This window comes from Megascapheus bottae, unplaced genomic scaffold (assembly GCF_031878675.1).
Source record: "Megascapheus bottae isolate mThoBot1 unplaced genomic scaffold, mThoBot2.hap1 HAP1_SCAFFOLD_76, whole genome shotgun sequence".
Lineage (NCBI taxonomy): Eukaryota > Metazoa > Chordata > Mammalia > Rodentia > Geomyidae > Megascapheus > Megascapheus bottae.
Window position 1 is genome coordinate 493,569 of NW_028327824.1, and position 19,298 is coordinate 512,866.

The 19,298-nt window shown below is 39.5% G+C and overlaps 1 protein-coding gene and 1 long non-coding RNA gene across 4 annotated transcripts in view; one reads left to right on the forward strand and one right to left on the reverse strand.

The window, feature by feature from the left end:
• Positions 1 to 16,255, reverse strand: part of LOC150039126 (uncharacterized) — a 46,140-nt gene extending 29,885 nt beyond the window's left edge. The window contains exons 1-3 of one of the 3 annotated variants that reach the window (XR_016534522.1): positions 16,183 to 16,255; positions 14,939 to 15,032; positions 13,916 to 13,975 (exon numbers count right to left, since the gene is read on the reverse strand). This is a non-coding gene — a long non-coding RNA (uncharacterized LOC150039126). Of the gene's footprint in view, positions 1 to 6,881; positions 6,969 to 13,915; positions 13,976 to 14,938; positions 15,033 to 16,182 lie in introns of those variants that run through there. The other 2 variants (XR_016534521.1, XR_016534523.1) reach the window with 2 other exon arrangements.
• Positions 1 to 19,298, forward strand: part of LOC150039124 (uncharacterized) — a 226,264-nt gene that overhangs the window by 49,025 nt on the left and 157,941 nt on the right. The gene's annotated exons all lie outside the window — the stretch shown is intronic.

The following is a 19,298-nucleotide window of genomic DNA, read 5'->3' on the forward strand; positions in this document are numbered from 1 at the left end:
CTGCTCCTTACTCAATCCAGTAGTCTTCATTTCCTCCTTTCTCTCCTTGGAAACAACTTTTTCAGCTAATTCTTACTTCCCAAATCCTTTCTTCCTTGCTTCCTTTCCCAAGGCTTCCTTTATTAACTTCCCTCCGTTTCTTTACATTACTAATCTCCTTCCTGTTTTCTTTACAATGACTTTTGAACACCTTGGTTGGTGAAAGAGAAAGATGGGAAGAAGAATGTTGGTCACAAGAATACATACCACATGACCTTTCTCTCTTCCTAGGTGGGTAGCAGTCTCCAGGACCTGCAAGGAGAATTGGGGAAAGTGCCCTGAACAGATTTTCAAGGAAAGTAGGCAGCCCTTTCTTACATTCTATTAGATTACATTTTTTTCTTTTCCTGCAACATGAAGGTACAAAGAGCTGAAAGACTGAATGATTGGTGATGGAGGAATATCAATACCAAACTTCAGACTCCATTACAGAGCTATAATAATCAAAACAACATGGTACTGGTACCAGAACCAGCCAGAGGACCCAGGGAATAGAACTGAAGACCCAGAAATTAATGCCACCTAATCTGTGATAAGGGAGCAAAATTATGAATGGAAGAAAGATATCCTGGTCAACAAATGGTGCTGGCAGAATTGATTAAGCACGTGTACAAAGCCAAAATTGGACCCTTATATATCACCCTGCACCAGAATTAATTCCCAATGGCTCAAAGACCTTGAGGTAAAGGGTGTCTACCCTGGAAACTTTACAGGAATAAATAAGAGACACACTAGGGCTCCTTAGCACAGGTTAATAAAGCCCCAGAATCACAACATAATAAAGAATGTTTGAACAAATAGGACTGCAGTAACTGGTTTGGTTCTGTGTGCAAAACATATAGCTAGCAAGTCAAATAGAAAGCTCAGAGAGTGGGAGGACTTCACTAGGCATACAGTAGACAAGGACCTCATATCAAAAATATACTAATGGCTCAAAATATTGACTCTCTTAAAAACAAATCCTCAAAAAAAACCCCAAGGATCCCATTTAAATGTGGGTTAAAGATTTAAAGAGAAACTTCTCAGAAGAGGAAATAAGAATGGCCAATAGACACATGAAGAAATCCTCAACATCTCTTGCCATAAAAGAAATGTAGGGCCCAGGAAATTGGCCTAGTGGTAGAGTACTTGCCTAGCATGCACAAGGACCTTGGTTTGATTCCTCGGTACTACATACATAGAAAGTGGGGCTGAGGCTCAAGTAGTAAGAGTGCTAGACTTGAGAGAGTACAAAGGATAGTTCTATGCCCTGAGCTCAAGCCCAATAGTAGCAAAAAAGAAAAAAAGGAAAGCTAAATCCAAACAACTTTGAGATTCCACCTCACATCAGATAGAATGGCCGCTATCAAGAAATTGAATAGTAACAGTTGCCGGTAGAGATGTGTTCAGAAGTGATGTCTACTGCATTGTGAGTGGGTCTGTAAACTTGTTCAACCACTCTGGAAAACAGTGTGGCAATTCCTCAAAAGGCTTAATGTACACCTCCCCTATCACCTAGCAATTCCACTCCTGGGCATTTTCCCAAATGTCCATAAAAAGTACATGTTAAAGGTAGTAGCACCACCATGTTCATTGCAGCATTACTTACCATACCTAAGATATGGCACCAATCCAGATGTGCCTCAGTTGAAGATTGGATCAAGACATTGTGGTATGTATACACAATGGAATTCAATGCTGCCATCAGGAAGAATGACATCACCCCATTTTTTAAGGAAGTTGAAAGACTTGGAAAAAATCATATTAAGTGAAGTAAGCCAACTCAAAGAAACCTAGGCTGCATGGTTTCCCTCATTTGTAATTATTAGTATACATCTAGGATTTTCCTAGCAGAGAATCACATTAGCTCAAAAGCAATGAACCTACGGCCATATAGGGTGAGGCTAAGGGAAATGAGTGTGGTGAGGATGTGCATGGAATCCAGTAAGGACACAGAGGGAGTCTACAAGAACATATGATTCTTGAGGTCAAAGAGGGAATGAGGAAGTAGATGGAAGGCATCCCAGTGTGCCCCAGCTCTCCCCAGCTGAGTGTCAAATTCCTGATTCATACATCTCCAGAAGGGGAAGACACTAGCCAGAAGGTATAGAGTTTCCCGTAGGTGTGGCACCACATCAAAAACAGAGACAGATGAACAGGGCTCAGAGCCAGGAGTTACACACCAGCCAGACATACACAAGAGATGATGTGGTGCAACATGGGAAAGGCTAGAATCCTGAGGTATTTGTGTGTGGGCACACGTGCCTGTATTCCACCACTATATCTTCTGGCCTAGGGCATTGCATATATTCTACCTTCTACCTCATGGCTGATGCACTAAAATCAGGCACCATACTTTCAGGCACCATTTTGCTGAAGAATTGGATTTGTATGCTGACACATGTCCACCCTGAGTTTCCTTCAAAATTGTTTCCCCTGGCTTCAGGCATAAGAGGAGAAACTATTTTAGATGTTAGACAGCAGGATGCTCAAGATCAAATTATGGGGAAGCATGAAGGGGATCATTGAGGAATCAAGCACGTGTGGAATAATGACTCTATCTTGAGAGCTTTGTCTATTACAGGGCTCTGAATTGCCATCTCTGTACCCAAGTGCTGTGGAGGAGGAGCTACAGATGGATCTCAAGTGGCAGTGCCCATACCAAACACGCTCAAGTCCAAGGGTACACTACTGTGGACAATCCACTATGGAAAGATGTACGATTTCTTCCATAAGTAATTCCATATTCTTTTCTTATGTATGTGTTGAATTTGTTAATGGTGAAAACAGCTTGTTAACAGCCATTGCCACTTCCTCAACTGGACATGAGCATTGTTGAGTTGACTTGTCATTTGTGTTAAATCATTTTGGAATATGATAAGAATATACAGGATATATAACAGCCCATAACCACCAGCATGCAAATAGTTTCAAATGTGAAAATTAAATAAGGAGACTGGGTCTACACACCATCACCTTGTTCTTCCAGCCGTCCTGACACCTAGCTGGATGATAAGAGCTTTTCATCCAGCTACAAAACCTTCAAAGTGAAACAAGCCAATTTAAGGAGAGCTTGTCTTCAGAGAATATGGAGATGTCATGCCGTTTGGCTTTAGGGAAGATTGGCTCCAGTGAATGACTGCTCCATACCCAAGTCATGTGGTTTTTGTCTTTAAAAGCTTTGTGTAAGCTCTGTGCTGGGCTGCAGGTCTTGGAGACAGAAGTCTCCCTACAGTCACTGGCTCTCCAATAAAGACTCCCAAATCTGCCTCTCAAGATCTGCAATAGAGCAAAATCTCGATACATAAGGCCATATAATGTGAAGCTAATTGAAAGGAACTCCAGGATATTGAAACAAAAACCATATAATGAATGATTGCTGGCCTTAATTTACTATGTTGTCTTTCATCTCCTTTGCTATCACTTGGTTATCTCATATTGGTATAGTATCTCACTTTGTTATCTGATATATTAAATTTATTTGTATTTGGTTATTTGAAATTTGATAGGGAAGGGGGGAAAACCAAGACGGGAGGGGGGTGTGGGGGGGGAGGGAAATGGGTACCAAGACATGTGAAAGGGTATCAATGTATGTGAATTAATGCACCTTCTATCTGGCAAATATCATGTAACCCTTTTACTAATTACAATAAAAAACAAAAAAGAAAAAAAATCTGGCTTCTCTGTTTTTCACTGACTGAGTTCCCATACAACAAAAACAAATGGAAAACAACTGAAGAGGACAAAGGATAAGTGCTTATGGTCTGTTGTGAAATCAACTACTAGCAAACACAATTCTTAGTAAGATTGCCACAATGGATATATGGAAGTCACAAGCCACTGAAGTGAGAAGGCCCTAAGAAACAAAGGAGCAAACAAACCCAGGATCAACACTTAATACCAAAGAATTCTCCTACTCTGACTGCCCCATTCAATGAGAGTTCTGCTTCTAACCTGCAGTTCCTTTTCTCTGTCAGATAGGCAGGTCAGACAGGAAGCATTAGCACAGCAAGGAGTGAGAAGAGGGAACATGCAAGCAGAATTTTAGAGGTAGAGCAAGGGCATAAGTTCCTACAAAGTATGTTAGCTTTCAAATGATTTAAACAAGAGGACATGAAACAATGGTTTGGTTAACCAGGATAGAAATATTCATTAATGCAGCATAAAACTTTGCTTTTGTAGAGTCTCATGTCTATGAAAAAAACCAGGATATATCCTTTTCCATACACACCATATAAAATGGTGCTTAGGTAAACTGAACTAAATGGGAGTGCAAAATCAATTCAAATGAATTTACATGGTACTTGACTATGTATAATTTCATTCTATCATATGAATAATGAGGACAATTATGTGAACAAGAGCTATGTCAAGAAAAATCGTTGATTATACTTTTGTGACTGGGTATTCTAGTGAAATCCCATTCTCAAAGAAATTATAGTGGGTGTGTGTTGTGTGCGTGTGTGTGTGCATGCATGCACATTGCTTTTATGGCATTATGCTCCAGGAGTCTCTATTTCTTGCTGATGTTTGAAGTCTTGAACTAATCATTTCCCATCCAGCATTATGTTGGTGAATTGGAAATGGCCTTTCAAAGACATTCTTATGCCTTCCAATTTGCACCATCTGGCCCCACCCCTCCCAGTAAATATTATCATCAAGTTGAGCCATTCCCTCATCAATCCATTCCTGGCCATGCTGAGGGCACAGTGGTTCACGCCAAAAGTTCAATTCACTCCTATGCAGCTTCATCTAATACAGCTTCTGAAGTCAAACCTCAATACTGCAGAGAGGCGTGGCAGGGATAGAAGAGGTGGAGATGTAGCTCAAATAGAAGATTGTGGACTAACATAGAGAGGCCAGGGTTTCAAAACCCAGCACTGTATATAGAAAATAGGATTTTTTTCCTGAACGCAGAGGACTAATGACCTGTGTTAGACTTATATGCCTTCACAGTGAAAGTATTGATGACCAAAAGGGTAAGCTGGCCATTCATGGCCAGCTATCAATGCCAAGTGAGTGCATGTAGTTTTCACCTGAGTGTTAAACAATTTCTGGAGTATTGTAACCATAGACAGTACACATGACAGGCTATCAGTAACAGTACATCCTAATATTGAGTTCTGAAAATAAGCAAAAGTAGACTATGTGGAAAGACAATTTCTCCTGTTCTCTTTGGAAGTCAAGTAGGAGGAGCTACAAGGTCAAATGCAGATGGCCAGAGTGCATGTATGCTGCTCACACTTACTGGTGGGAATGGAAGTGGACTTCACATACAGAGTAGCTAATGGAGCATGAATCAGTTTTCTGTACCCCACACCTCTGTTATACTGAAAGGCCCACCACCAGATTGGATGGGAATCCTGCAGATCCTTTATCAATCAGTAGGCTGGACAGATAGCCAACAGTGGTGCCAACAGGAGGAACAGAAGCATCATGGAAGCAGAGATGTAGATAATAAATGAGCTTTGTATCCCACATAGCAAGTGAACTGGAAAATAAGCCACAAAACCACAGGAAAGACTGGTGTATATTCATAAGGCATGAACTCTTGGTCTTCCTTCCATCAAAGCTTTGTTTAGCAGAGGTGAATATTTAAATGGAACAAGAAACCTCATTCCTCAAAAAGGCAGGAAATACAGCCTTGTAGACTTAGTTTTTGGTGAATTATAGATATTTGGGAGGACAAGTATGTGTAGAAATTCACATAGTATTTGACTGTGTAGAATCTAACAATTCAGTGCTGATAATAAGGAGCAGAGTACACATACATCTAGAGGGATCAGCCAAAAAAGTTCAGACACCTGAATATAGATAGAAGGTGTATAAAGATGTACAGAGAACAAGCACCAAGTTTGTGAGGATCTAGTTTGAAGGTCACAGCAGTGCAGCCTTTGTGTGTGCCATTCTGCCCTTTGACAAGTTGGGGGAATGACTGAGACACTAGTGAGGAGATGGATTCTTCTTCTACTGAGCAGAGAACTAGAACTCTTAAAAGAATCCTCATCAAACCATCTGTGTATGAAACCCAATTCAAAGGGGTTGTACGCATTTTCTAAAGTACAAGAACAAATAATCAGCAAATAAGAGCCTCGGCACTAACAATTTACATGACAGCACTGGGAGATACAGGTCTCAAAGGAGTAATGTCCTCAGTGCCTGTCTGGACCTAAGCACCTGCTGAGTCCATGTCCTCGTCATCTGAATGCTTTAGAATATTGAGACAATACCAGTATACAAGACAGAGTATTGGTATCACTATGTCCTCGTGTTTGGTTTTGAAACTAAATTGGAAAGTTCAAGGCTCTGAGTTCATATCTCACCACCGGAGAGAAGTGGCAGAGGGAAAACCTAAGCTGGAGATGTCGCTCAACTGGCACACCACATGCCTATCATTCACAAGGTCATGCTTTCAATACCTATCACTGTAGATAAAAAGTATGATTTCTCTGATATTGTCCAAAATAACATTTTGTGTACTTGCAATGTTGAAAATGATGACAATATACTAACAAATATTATCATACTTGAACTTCCTAGCCAAATACCTGGCATATCCATGTACTTGTCCTCTGACTGTTAAGCCATTCTGGAGTATAACAATACATAGTATACTCGAAAGCCTGTCCATATCTTGCTCAGGGATGCAATTATGTTCAATTTTGAAATGAAACAGAAACAGTAGACAAAGTCAAAGACATTTTCCGTTGTGATGTCAAGTACTTGCAACCACAATGCTTAGTCAGATGATCACAGTCTGTGTACGCCACTCACAAAAAGTCCTGGGACATGACAAAGATTTCAGATGAGGAAGAGCTATTTGACCTTGCATCAATCCCTCATACCCCAGGACTCTGAAGCTTGAAATGCTAAGCATCACTTTGGATGGAGTCCTGCATTCCTCCTGCAGATGCTTTTATCCATCAGAGCAGCAGGACAGACAGCCAACACTAGAGCAAACAAGAAATAGAGAAGACTTAGAAGCAGAAATTTAGATGTTATATCATATTGAACTCCTATTAGCACATGAAATGCAAAATACATAAAGCAACAAAAGCACAATGAACACTGAATTAGGTTAGCTAGGAAAATAATATGTCTCAATCATGCGTGAAAGCTTTGTTTGCAGAGTTTACATTTTAACTTTGGTAGAAGACGCTTCATTTCTAGACAAAAGCAGGAAATACCCTTTGCATTTACAGTATGTAAAGTTGGTATTAGGTGAACTATTGCTAACATCAATAAAAAACCAAGTCTATGAATTCACATGGTCCTTGACTGTGTATAGTTTAATCATTTAGCACAGATGAAAATGAACAGCGGGCACTGATGGCTCATGACTGCACTCCTATCTACTCAGGAGCCTAAGCTCTGAGGATCACAGTTCAAAGCACCCCAGGCAAGAAATCTGAGAGACTCTTTTCTCCAGTAAACCATCAGAAAACTTAAACTGATGCTGAGGTTCAAAGCAATAGTGTACTATCCTTGAGCTGATGAACTGAGACAATACCCAGGCCATGAGTTCAAGGCCCATGACTAAAACAAAATAAAAAAGTCTTCCATCAAAGGCTAGATATCTGCATATAAATACACATGTTCATAAAGATATGTAGAGACCAAGGAACTATTTTCAAAGTCATAGCAGTGCAGCTGTTGTCTGTACCATCCCTTTCTTTTCCAAGTTAGGTGAATGAATGAGAAACAGTGAGCAGACACTTCTCAGAGGAAGAGGTAAGAATGACAAAGAAACAGAGGATGTGCAATCCACCATCCCTAGCCATAAGAAAATGCAAATCAAAATGGCTCTGAGATTCCATCTTATTCCAGTTACATTGCCCAACATTTGGAGTTAGAACAACAAATGCTGGTGGGGATTTGAGGGAAAAGGAATCCTATTTCACTGTAAACTAATACAACCACTTTGGACAGCAGTCTAGAGGTTCCTCAAAAAATCCCTTAACTGTGAACTAGCCATAACATTCCAGGACTTCTATTCAGACAAACACAAGCCAGAACACTGTAAATACTGTTGTGCCTCTATGTTCATTTCTGTAATATTCAAAATAGCCCAGTCTTGGGAATAGTCCACGTGTCCTACAATGGTGAGTGGACTCAAATAATATACGATACTGATACACAATGTAGTTTTACACTGCCATTAAAAATTATGTAATTTGGGGTCGGGGGTTTGGCCTAGTGGTAGAATGCTTGCCCAGGATGCACAAAGACCTGGGTTCAATTTCTTGGTACTACATACATACAAAAGCGGGAAGTGGTGCTGTGGCTCAAGTGGTAGAGCACTATCTTTGAGGAAAAAGCCAAAGGACAATTCTCAGGCCCTGAGTTCAAACCCAGGACTGACCAAAAAATAAAATAAAATTATGTAATTTGGGAGCCTGGAGTGTGGCCTAGTGGTATCAGAAATGCCTTGCTTCAGCAGGGCAAAATTAACCCTCAATAAATCCTATCCTGAAATATCCTACAATTTATAAAACCAAGAGAGGAAGAACCAACTTTTTTGTAAGTGACCTAATTATTGCCAAAAACAGGGCTCAAGAAATCTAATTGCTCATTACAGATATAAAACATTGAAATCATACAGAAGGTTGATGAGCACAGCGAATGTTAACCCATGTGTTAAACATCAGTGTTTTCTCAAAGTAATCCTAATGATGTCATTTGAATTCCTCTGACATTTCTTATAAGTGAATAAAGATCAAAGTCATATGCCAACAGATATGGACGCCAGTATTTGATCTCTAATAATCCTATTTACTCAGAAGGCTTAGAGGATGTTGGTTCATAGCTACCAGGAGCAGGCAAATATAGGAGACCTTTATCTTCAATGGGCCATCCAAAACCCAGAAAGTGGAGGTTCAAGTGGAACAGAGCCCGCCATAAGTAAAAAACAAGCAAGATTCTTGGATTGGATTTCAAGCCTTACTACACACATCTACACACACACACACACACACACACACACACACACACACACACACACACACACACACACACTGATCTTGTTAATGCCAGAAAGTATCCACTCTAAAAAGAAAGTTATTAGATTTATGGTAATCTGAACTCTTGTAGATGGAAAGTATGGAAAGGCAGATCTCCAAAGAATATACACAATCACAAATCATCCCTTGAAGGACAGCAAACATCAGCAGTCTTCAGTTATATAGTAAAAGGACACCAATGTGCATTCAAGGCATGGACAAGCTAGAATGCTAAAACACACAACAAATCTTACCCTACAGTGTGCTTGTGAAAACAGAAAGGAAGCTTCAATTAATGGCTAAAGGCAATGAGAAGTTACAAAGCTTTTTGAACTTCCCTTCTTTGTATTTTTCCTTTCTTCCACTCCTGCCCACGCCTGCTAATTTTTGACACAGGTTCCCACTATGTAGTCCCAGCTGGTCTGGAACTTCAAATCTGGTCCTAGCCACAGACACACTGAGATAACCGATATGGGTTACCAGGCCTGGCTTTTGCAAAGTTCACAAGAAAGCCACATAAATGAGCAGTAAGAGACTTTTGTGACTGATGTGTGTTCACTTCTTTAGCAGCCATGATTAAACATACACAGAATTCAGAGGTGAAAGCATTAAATTATAAATTTCATGCCAATTATAGTTCATCATGCATCAGTAACACCTAAAAAACCTTGAGAATACTGAAAGCTCTGCTACAAGAATCCCCCTGTGAGGATATGAGAAGATGTATGAGAAATCTAGAGAAGTGAGAGCTATAATATTGTGGCCATGAGAACCACTGCTTGAAAAGATCTGGTGTACACTAAATATGGGATTAGCATTTACAAAACTGACCATGGTCTCTGGAGTTGTCGTGAATGTGAAAGGCACCTATGGTTCTTGCAGTATTGTAGGTGGAAGCGGTATGATCCTCAGTGAGAATGGGAGAGCACAGAGGAGAAGGGTGCTGCTGCAGGAAGGTCCATAAGACTCTCATCTCCTGTAAAATACTCAGAGAAAGACAGCTATGGGCTGTGCCTCAAGGGGTAGATCCCTATCTTTGAGCAAAGAAGGCTCAGGGTCACAGTTTGAGTCTCAGTTCAAGCCCCAGAACTGGGGGAAGACAAAAAAACTTAGAGGTATTCAGTGGTATTTTACATGGAGAAATGCTCATAATGAGGCAAGGCAGACTCTTCTGAGACCAATTCAGACAACTGAGAGAAGACATTAGAATCATCTGCTCCATTTATTTGGTGTGTGATCTATAAATTAAATAACAGTATTTGAAAATGTATATGTATTTCAGAAAATACATTCAATCCCATACATCAAATATACAAATGAGATAATTATTCATTACCACACCTGGAGTTCTTTCTTCTTCTTAAAGGTTAGAGGAAAAATTTAAAAGCAAATACATAAGATAAACATGTAAAGATCCTATTTCAGCTATAATTCATGACTACCAGTCCTTAATTGGTATTCAAAATTAATTAAGTAAAAATGTTTGAATTCATAAAAAAAATTAACTTTGTTGTTTTCAGTGTCTTTACCACTGAGCTCTTTTCTTCTGATTTTCATGTGAAACCACTGTTGTTGCGGCCATGGTTGTTGTCAGGTAATTGTTCATGTCATTCAAGCATGTGACTATAGAAAAACCTTATAGATATACAGAAGTATGGCTGGTGGGAATATTTCAGCAAGCAATTAACTCAAGAACACAGAAAGCAACCTTGCACATCCCATAAGCTATGGAGGATGGGGTATCAAATACATATTTTTTAAAGTACTAATATTTTCACTAGGATAGTAATAGAATACAGAAACACTTTCCAGGAGAGAATTTGCTTATGTATCAAAAGATGATATTTGTATGATAAGAAGGATCCTAATACTGAATTAAGCAAAAGAAAAGGTAATGGTCAGCTGGGCTCTACTAGCGTGCATCTGTAATCTTAACTTCTCAGGAGGCTGAGATCTCAGAATCCATATTTGAAATCTGCTTAGGAATCAAAGTCTAACAGATTTATCTTTAATAAACCTTCAAATATTCAGTAGTGGAGCTGTAGCTCAAATGGGTGAGTGGTAACCAAGAGTAAAAACACCTCAGTGGGCCAGAAGCATGGCCTAGTGGTAGAGTGTTTCCTAGCATGCACGAAACTCTGGGTTCAATTCCTAGGTACCACATACATAGAAAAAGCTGAAAGTGGTGTTGTGCCTTACGTGGTAGAGCACTAGCCTGTGAAAACGCAGGGACAATGCCTCTTTCTTTTGTTCTTTCTTTCTTTCTTTCTTTCTTTCTTTATTTATTTATTTATTTATTTTTTTTGTAAGTCCTGGGGCTTGAGCTCAGGGCCCCAGTTATGAGTACAAGCCTTGGAACTGGCACAGAAAAAAGAAAGAAGAAAAAAAAGAAAAACATCTCAGTGCCCAGGCCCTCAATTAAAGGCCTAGGATCAACAGCAATAGAAAAAGAAAGAGTATTTTCCTAGATGCACAAGGACACAAGAGCATATTGATCTATGCATTAAGAAAAAGCTTTCACTGACAAGAAAACTCAATGGAATTTTATTCAGTGTGTTAGTTTTAAATACTGAAAGTTTTACCACAATGTAAACTTTCCCTTAGGAAGAAAAAAGGTATAATAAGCTTAAAGAAATTAAAAGGACAATTTCTTACTGCTTGTGCGCTCCCCCCCCCTCCCTCTCCCCCTCTCTCTCTCGATTTCAGATTCTGACCATGTCAACTTTTAAACACAGGGCTTCTCTTAAGTCTTGCTCAACTTTCTACTCCATGTCTGGCTTCGACCGCATCTCATCAGGCACACTGCCTGCCTCCTTTAATGCTTCTTATTGTGAACAGGGAGTCTCCCAGACTTTCGTGATGGGTTGGCTTTGAACATGGACCTACCAAATCCCAGGCTCTTGATTATCTAAAGGAGAAGTATCTGGTAAGAAGAGCTATTTCTTTTTTTTCATATATTTTATTGTAATTATTAGAAATGTTACATTATATTCACCAGATAGAAGGTGCATTACTTCACAAACATTGATACCCTTTCTTGGTATCCCATTTCCCTCCCTCCGCTCCACCCCTCATCTTGTTTTTCCCCCTTCCCTACCCTATTTCAAATAACCAAATAAGCATATGTACAATATATCAGACAATAAGCTGAAAAACTGTAACAATATGAGATAAGCCTGGAACAGCATAAGAGATGAGAGATAACATAGCACGTTAAGGATATCAATCACTCATTATATGGCTTTTGTTTCTATATCCAGGAGGTCCTTTCATTTAGTATCATACCATATGGCCTTATGTATCTCGGTTTGTTCTGTTGTAAATCTCTGCTAGGGGAGCCCAAGGTTTCTATTGATTATGACAAATGAGGAAAACCATTGAGCCTATGTTCCTTTGAGTCTGGCATAAGAACAGTTATTTGTTAAGTGTGAAAAATGAGTCTTGGACTTTTGGCAAAATTTCTTTCCAATTGATTACAACGTAAACACCAGGATAATGGGTATCTTTCTAGCTGACAACTGCTCAACCCCTGACTGTCAGGGTAAAATGATGAACCTAGGCATGCTCTGCTCGTCTCCCTGGACAATGATCCTCCTAGAGATTCACTTGTCTCTCAGCTTTCTTTCCATGGAGGATCAAGGTCTCATGAGGAAATCCGTTGTCTGAATAGGGACTTTTCCTCCTTCTGGCTTCCATCTCAGGAACAAAGGAAATTTAAATCTTTCTCAACATCTTCATTGGAAGGGGTGCTAGAGCTAAAATTCTTTGCTGACAGATACCTTGTCCATCATGTCAATACAATGCAAACATGCGTAGTTTGTTCACCGATGGTGTCTCCATAGGTTAATATTCAGAAAGGGAAACTGATTCAGTTTTGAATATATAACACAATTTTAACATGGCATGAAGCCATGTTTCCTAAGTTCCTATTGTATATATGGGTTCCTGGGCTTTCTTCCATTTGGTTATCATGCATATTGGTTCTTTAATCTGTGTGTATTCACAGCAAAATATCCAATGTGAATCTATGCGTAGCTATATCTAAATTAGCCAATAAACAATTGATTTTATTTTCTGATCCAATTCATTAAAATGAAATATTCTGTTTTTTTGTGATATTAAACACCCTTCTCAAACACCTCTCAGACACAACTAGTTAGATTATGTCAGATTCTTCACTCGCTCAATCCACATACTGAAGTTCACAGCACAGCACACGATATATTTCTGCCCAAATCTTTGGCACTAATGATTTTAATATGAAATTATGAATTTGAAACCTCTGAGAATTATCGAATTCGAAAGAAGCTAAGAGTTAGTAACAAAATAGGATTCACATTTCAGAATGCTTAGTCTTCGATTGGGATTTAAACTTTTATCACATGAGGCATATTTACTTATTTTTTTATTTTTCTTGGATGTAGGACCTAAATTCTGGGCCTGGGTGTTTCCTTGAGCTCCTCAGCCCAAGGCTACTGCCCTACCCCTTGAACCACAGCACCACCTCCATTTTTCTGGTGGTTAATTGGAGATAAGTGTCTTATGGACATTAGGGCCAGGGCTGGCTTTGAACCCTGATCCTCAGATCTCAGCCTCCTCACTAGCTAGGATTACAAGCATGAGACACCGTGCCCATCTACATGAGGCATATTTATTATCAGAAGCACAAATCATAATCATCCATTTTGAGTATAACTCTAAGTATCATATTGAATATAAGATATTGACATTTCTAAGGAGTGTCCCAATATTCATACTTATGAAATGAATTACAGAGCACTTAATGCTTTGTTCCACTGATTGTTTAGAGTAACCTGGGATATAAATTCCTTTGGCTATATTATTGAAAATACAAAGACACCTTATAGGAGAAGATAGAATGTAAATAATGAACATACCAAAGGTTATGTTCTCTCACGCATGTCTTGCCCTTCTGCTGCATTAGACTGAGTCATGTCCTGCCGAGAAAACCATTATCTTTTATCAGTCTCACCTAGTAAAATCAGATAAATCATGGTATTTAGAGCAAAAGAAAATTTGATCCTTAAAGAAGCAAAAGTGCAAATCCTCAAGTATTCAAAGTAACCAAGGGCATTTTTTTTTGCTAGTCCTGGGACTTGAATTCAGGGCCTGAACACTGACCTTTGGCTTTCTCAAGGCTAGAGCAATACCACTTGAGCCACAGCACCACTTCCAGCATTTTTTGTGTATGGGGTCCTGAGGAATCGAACCCAAGACTTCACGCAAGCAAGGCAAGAGGCTACCACTAGGCCATGCTCCCGGGCCTAGCAGGAATTACTTCAGTGACCCAGATCTTCATCACTTGAATATATACAGAAGCTTACCCAAGATAAGTGCATGGAACCATTTTGGTGGCTAATTTATTGGGTGCAATTGAAGCAACAGGATAAAAAGAAACAGTAGGGGGGGCATGAGTTTGGCATAGTGGTAGAGTGCTTGCCTAGCTTGCGCGAAGACCCTGGTTCGATTTCTCAGTAACACATACATAGATCAAAGCCAGAAATGGTGCTGAGACTCAAGTGGTAGAGTTCTAGCCTTGAGAAAATCCAAGGACAGTGCTTAGGCCCTGAGCTCAAGCCCAGCACTGGCAAAAAAAAAAAGTAAACAGTAGGGCCAGGAGCAGGAGTGGATAGTGAAACTCATTACGTAGCCCCATTCTGTGGCTTGCTCCACTGATCCTATTCAGAGAGCTTGATGACTTAAAAAATTATCAATTCACAAGGTCACTTTTGACCTGTAATGAAAAAGGCAAATGCAGTGTACTACTTTAATTATTCTGTGGATCTACTTCTAAGCTTACCTTTATTAGCTATCATTTTGATTGACCATTTAACGTAACAGTAAATCTGTTGAGAAAATTTCCGTTAAATGACTTTTTAGAAGTAAATTGGACTACTTACCTTGCCCTCGTGCCTTCACTGGAGTTTGTATCCTTAGTTCTTCAGCCTCAGAGGACTGAGCAGCACACTTCTTCAAAAGAACTAAGCAAGGAGTCTGCAGAATAATGGGATGAACAATGAGCCAGTGGGAGATGTGGAGATCACATTCTGACAAGATGCTTGAACTTCCTCTCTTAGCAGGAATGGGACAGGAAAATGTGAGAAACATGTATATGACATGAAAGATCATGAATAGAGGGGCTGATACACGACTTGTATGGCCAGTATGTCTTTTTAAGATGTAGATCCATTGACCAGGAATCCAAACACCTATGTCCAGTCACAACTTCCTGACACACAGAGTGATAGCTAGGGTGCATAGTTCAACCAGGAATTTTGGGAATAAAATCAAAACAGGAGGACAAGTCCTGAGTTCAAGCCCCAATTCCAATACCAGGAAGTACATAAATGACAGATAGAAAAGACAGACTTACAGATGATAGATTGTATAATCATATCTGCACATAGGTACTTGTATTCAGGGAGGAATTATCTGAACATATTAATATTCAAAGACATCAGCAATCTAACTGGTTATGGAAGTCTAGGAGATAATTTTGAAACTTTTTGTATGGTAATAGTTTCTATGACTAGTTTTTATCTTTATATTCATCACTATTCATTGCTTCAGAATTTTTCTGTGAAATGCTGTGTAACAATTAAAAGAAAAAATAAATACTTGACCTCAGGTATCTTCAGCTAATCACAGTCCTTTACTTATGATATTCAAATATCTATTGCTGAAGAAAGCACATAACCCTAAATTCCTATACATGTTCTTTCTCATGATCTTTTCTTTTATTCCAATTAATAGCACTGCTGCGAATTAAGTCTCTTCACTAATAACACTTTTCTATGTTTTTAAATCTGCTTACTTAAGAAAGGCGAAAAAGCAGATTACATTGAAATGCAAACTTGCCTGCTCTTGTTTTCTAACACAGTAAGCTTAAACATAGGGCCTAAATGTTATCCTTTCCCTTTTTACAATCAAGGCTACCGTTCTACCACTTGAGTCATAGCTCCACTTCTGATTCTTTGCTGCCACTACTGGCTTCAATCTGATCCTCAGATCTCAGCTTCCTGAGTAGCTAGGATTCCAGGCATGAGTCCCTGGTGCCTAGCTCAAAGAAAATCTTTATACATATGTCTTGCCACTGAGCAAAACATCAACACAGAAAAAAAAACAACTAGACTGAGATTTTTACCTCAGTATCATAGTCCCAGTAATGTTCATAAATATATTAGATGGTGTGATTACATCTCTGGTGCCAAGGGCATCTGCACCTGTGGAAAAATGACAATATAAATGTATTATTGGTATCAAAATGCTATTTTTCTTTTTGTCTTTAATTTGACGCTTCATACACACTATGTACATGATGAAGCTACATGCTGTTGTCAAGGAGTAATCCTTAATTAAAATACTATATAATTTACAATCTTTTCGACACACTAATTCCCTGCTCCTACCTAGGAAAGCATTCCGCTCTCTGGATGTACCAGTTCTGAATATTTCATACTTTTTCGTTTCAGATTTTATGAAGAAACTACTAGCCCAAAAGCTCCATGTATTCATAATATATTCATAATATAATTACTATATATACAGGGCTTCATATGACTTGAATTTTGATGAAGCCCCGGAGTAAGTGTCAAATAAATGTACCTCATCAACAATTAAAATGAAAGGCCAAAATCACTACACTTTTAGCCTGAGAAATTAAATTTAAGAAGCCCAAAACACATGGGATCATCAAGGATACAGAGCAATTTTAACACTTCTACATTATTTTGGATACAATATTGGGGGAAAAAATCTGACATTTTCATAAAATTTACATTTATGTTTTATGAGCTAGTACTTATATTCCAGATATTTCCCTGAGAAAAATAAATGCATCTGAAGAAAGACTTCCATAGAATGTGTAGCCCAGGCTCAGTGGCTCACACCTCTAATTCTAGTGACTCAGGAGGCTGGAATTGATAATATCATTGTCCAGGGCCAGACTAAGCCAAGTACTCACAATCCCTCATCTCAACAATAAAAAGCTGGACGTAGTGATTCATGCTGTCATCCCAGTTCTGTGAGAAGCATAAATAAGGGGATAGAGGTCCAGGACAGCCTGGGATAAAGGAAGGCCCTATTCAGACAATCACAAGCACAAAGCTAACAAGGGGTATGGCTCAATGGTTAAAATAAAATCAACCCCAAACTACCTGGCAAGCACAAGCCTCTGAGTTCAAACTTCACTAAGTGTAACAAGGAAAAAAATAAAAACCAAGAAAATAATGCAGAGTGTTTATGTAATAAATGTAAGCATCTCAGAACGAAACAAATTTTATATGAAATGGTGCATTCTGCAGTGTTCCTAAAAAATGCAAAAACTATACTATGGTAGGAAACAATAATATGTCAGCTATGGTGAATCTTATGTGTAATTACAGCTCCCAGAGGGCTGAGACAGAAAGATCTGGAATTCAAGACCAACTAGGCTCTCCTTGTCTCAGACCTTGTCCCAAAAGAAGAAGCACAGTAAATGGAAGGAAGGAAGAAGGACAAGAAGGAGAAACTGAGTGTGATGGTACATGCTTTTAATCTCAGCAACTCTGGAGGCAGAAGGATCATGAGTGTGACATTCCTATAGTAAGCAGATGCCATACAATTTGTATTTTATGGTGGCCTTTTTGGGGACTGTACTGGCACAGACACAACCTCAGTCTCTAAGTCTGCCTTGTAGCTTTTAACTTAAAGGTTGTGCTCTACCATTTGAGCCATTCTCCTCCACTTTTCACTGGTTAACTATGGACGTTCCTGCGTGGCCTGGCTTCAAACCACCATCCTCAGCTCTTGGTCTACTGACTAGCTAGAATTACAGGAATGAGGTGCCCAAGAACAGAGCTTACTTGCAAACGTTAATATTCTGTACCTAAAACTGTAACAAACAAGTCTTGACTATCTTGAAAACTTGGATAAATTTTCATCTTTTTTTTTGCCATTCCTGGGCTTGAGCTGAGGGTCTGAGCACTGTCCTTGGACTTTCTCAAGGCTAAAGCTCTACCACTTGAGCCTGAGTACCACTTCCGGGTTTTTTCTATGTATGTGGTACCGTGGAATTGAACCCGGTCTTCCTGCATGCTAGGCAAGCACTCTACCACTAGGCCAAACTCCCAGCCCTAAATTTTCATCTTATCCAGCAATTTTAAACTTTTATGAGAGAAAAAGGTGATATATAAATTTCAGTGGTGACCTCTTCATCAAGTTAACTTACAATTGTCAAATCAATATTCTCTGTAAGTCCTAACAACTTTTTGTAAGTTATTGAGTGAAACTGGAATATATGAAAAAATGACAGTATTATTATTAAGAAAACTTTTAGTTGGTTGTTAGTGGCAAAAATCTTTCATCCTATATCTTAGGATGACTGTTTGGAGCCAACCTAGACAGGGAAGTCCAGGAGACTCTTATCTTCAATTTACCACCAGAAAGCCCTAAGTAGTGTGGCTCAAATGGTATAGCACTAACCGTGAGCAAGAAACCCAGACCTTTCCCCACCCCAGTTCAGGACCCACTCCCCACGAAATAAACGAACAACTTCTTAATGATAAGTAAACTATACATAAATAAACATCTAAATTATAACTGCAGTACTATTTTAAGGTAAAGTCAATGTACGACAATCTCCAAATGCTCCTTTAGTAGGTCTACCAAGAGCCCCTGTCCCTTGGCCTCCAACTGTGCTTTCCACAGGGATTCCAGGCAAGCAGCTCCCATGGTCCTCTGGGCAGGAGGGGCGTGTCTAAGCGCGGGTGGGTGGGGCCGCGGGGCGGGCTTGGATGGACTGCACTCCACCTGCAGGCTGCCAGCCCAGCTGGTAGGGGCATCCTCACTGAGCTCTGAGGGAAGGTCAGTGGAGCAAGAGCCAGCCGAACTCTGCTAAACCATCTGGAAGAAGATGGGTGAAAACCAGCTGGTTGCCAGGAAATAGCTCTTGAAGCTGCAGCACTGATCTCTCAAACTTGCCCAGGATTTCTGTTCTTTTTGGTTCTTTCCATCTTCTTGTTAACTGAAGATAAGAGCTTCATACCCTTTGCAAACCAAGTTCAATTTGCACTGCAATCCTCAGATTTCAGCCTTCTGGGCAGCTAGAATTACAAGTCAGAGCCAATAATGCCCTGCTTAAACCTCTCTTGATTTAGACGTTCATTCTCAGGTATTTATTTCATGAGTGGAAAATGGACTCAAAACATCTAGCATTGGAACACCATGTGTTGACCTAGTAAGACATTTATCAAGCACTAAAAAGCTTTCACAGATTTACCT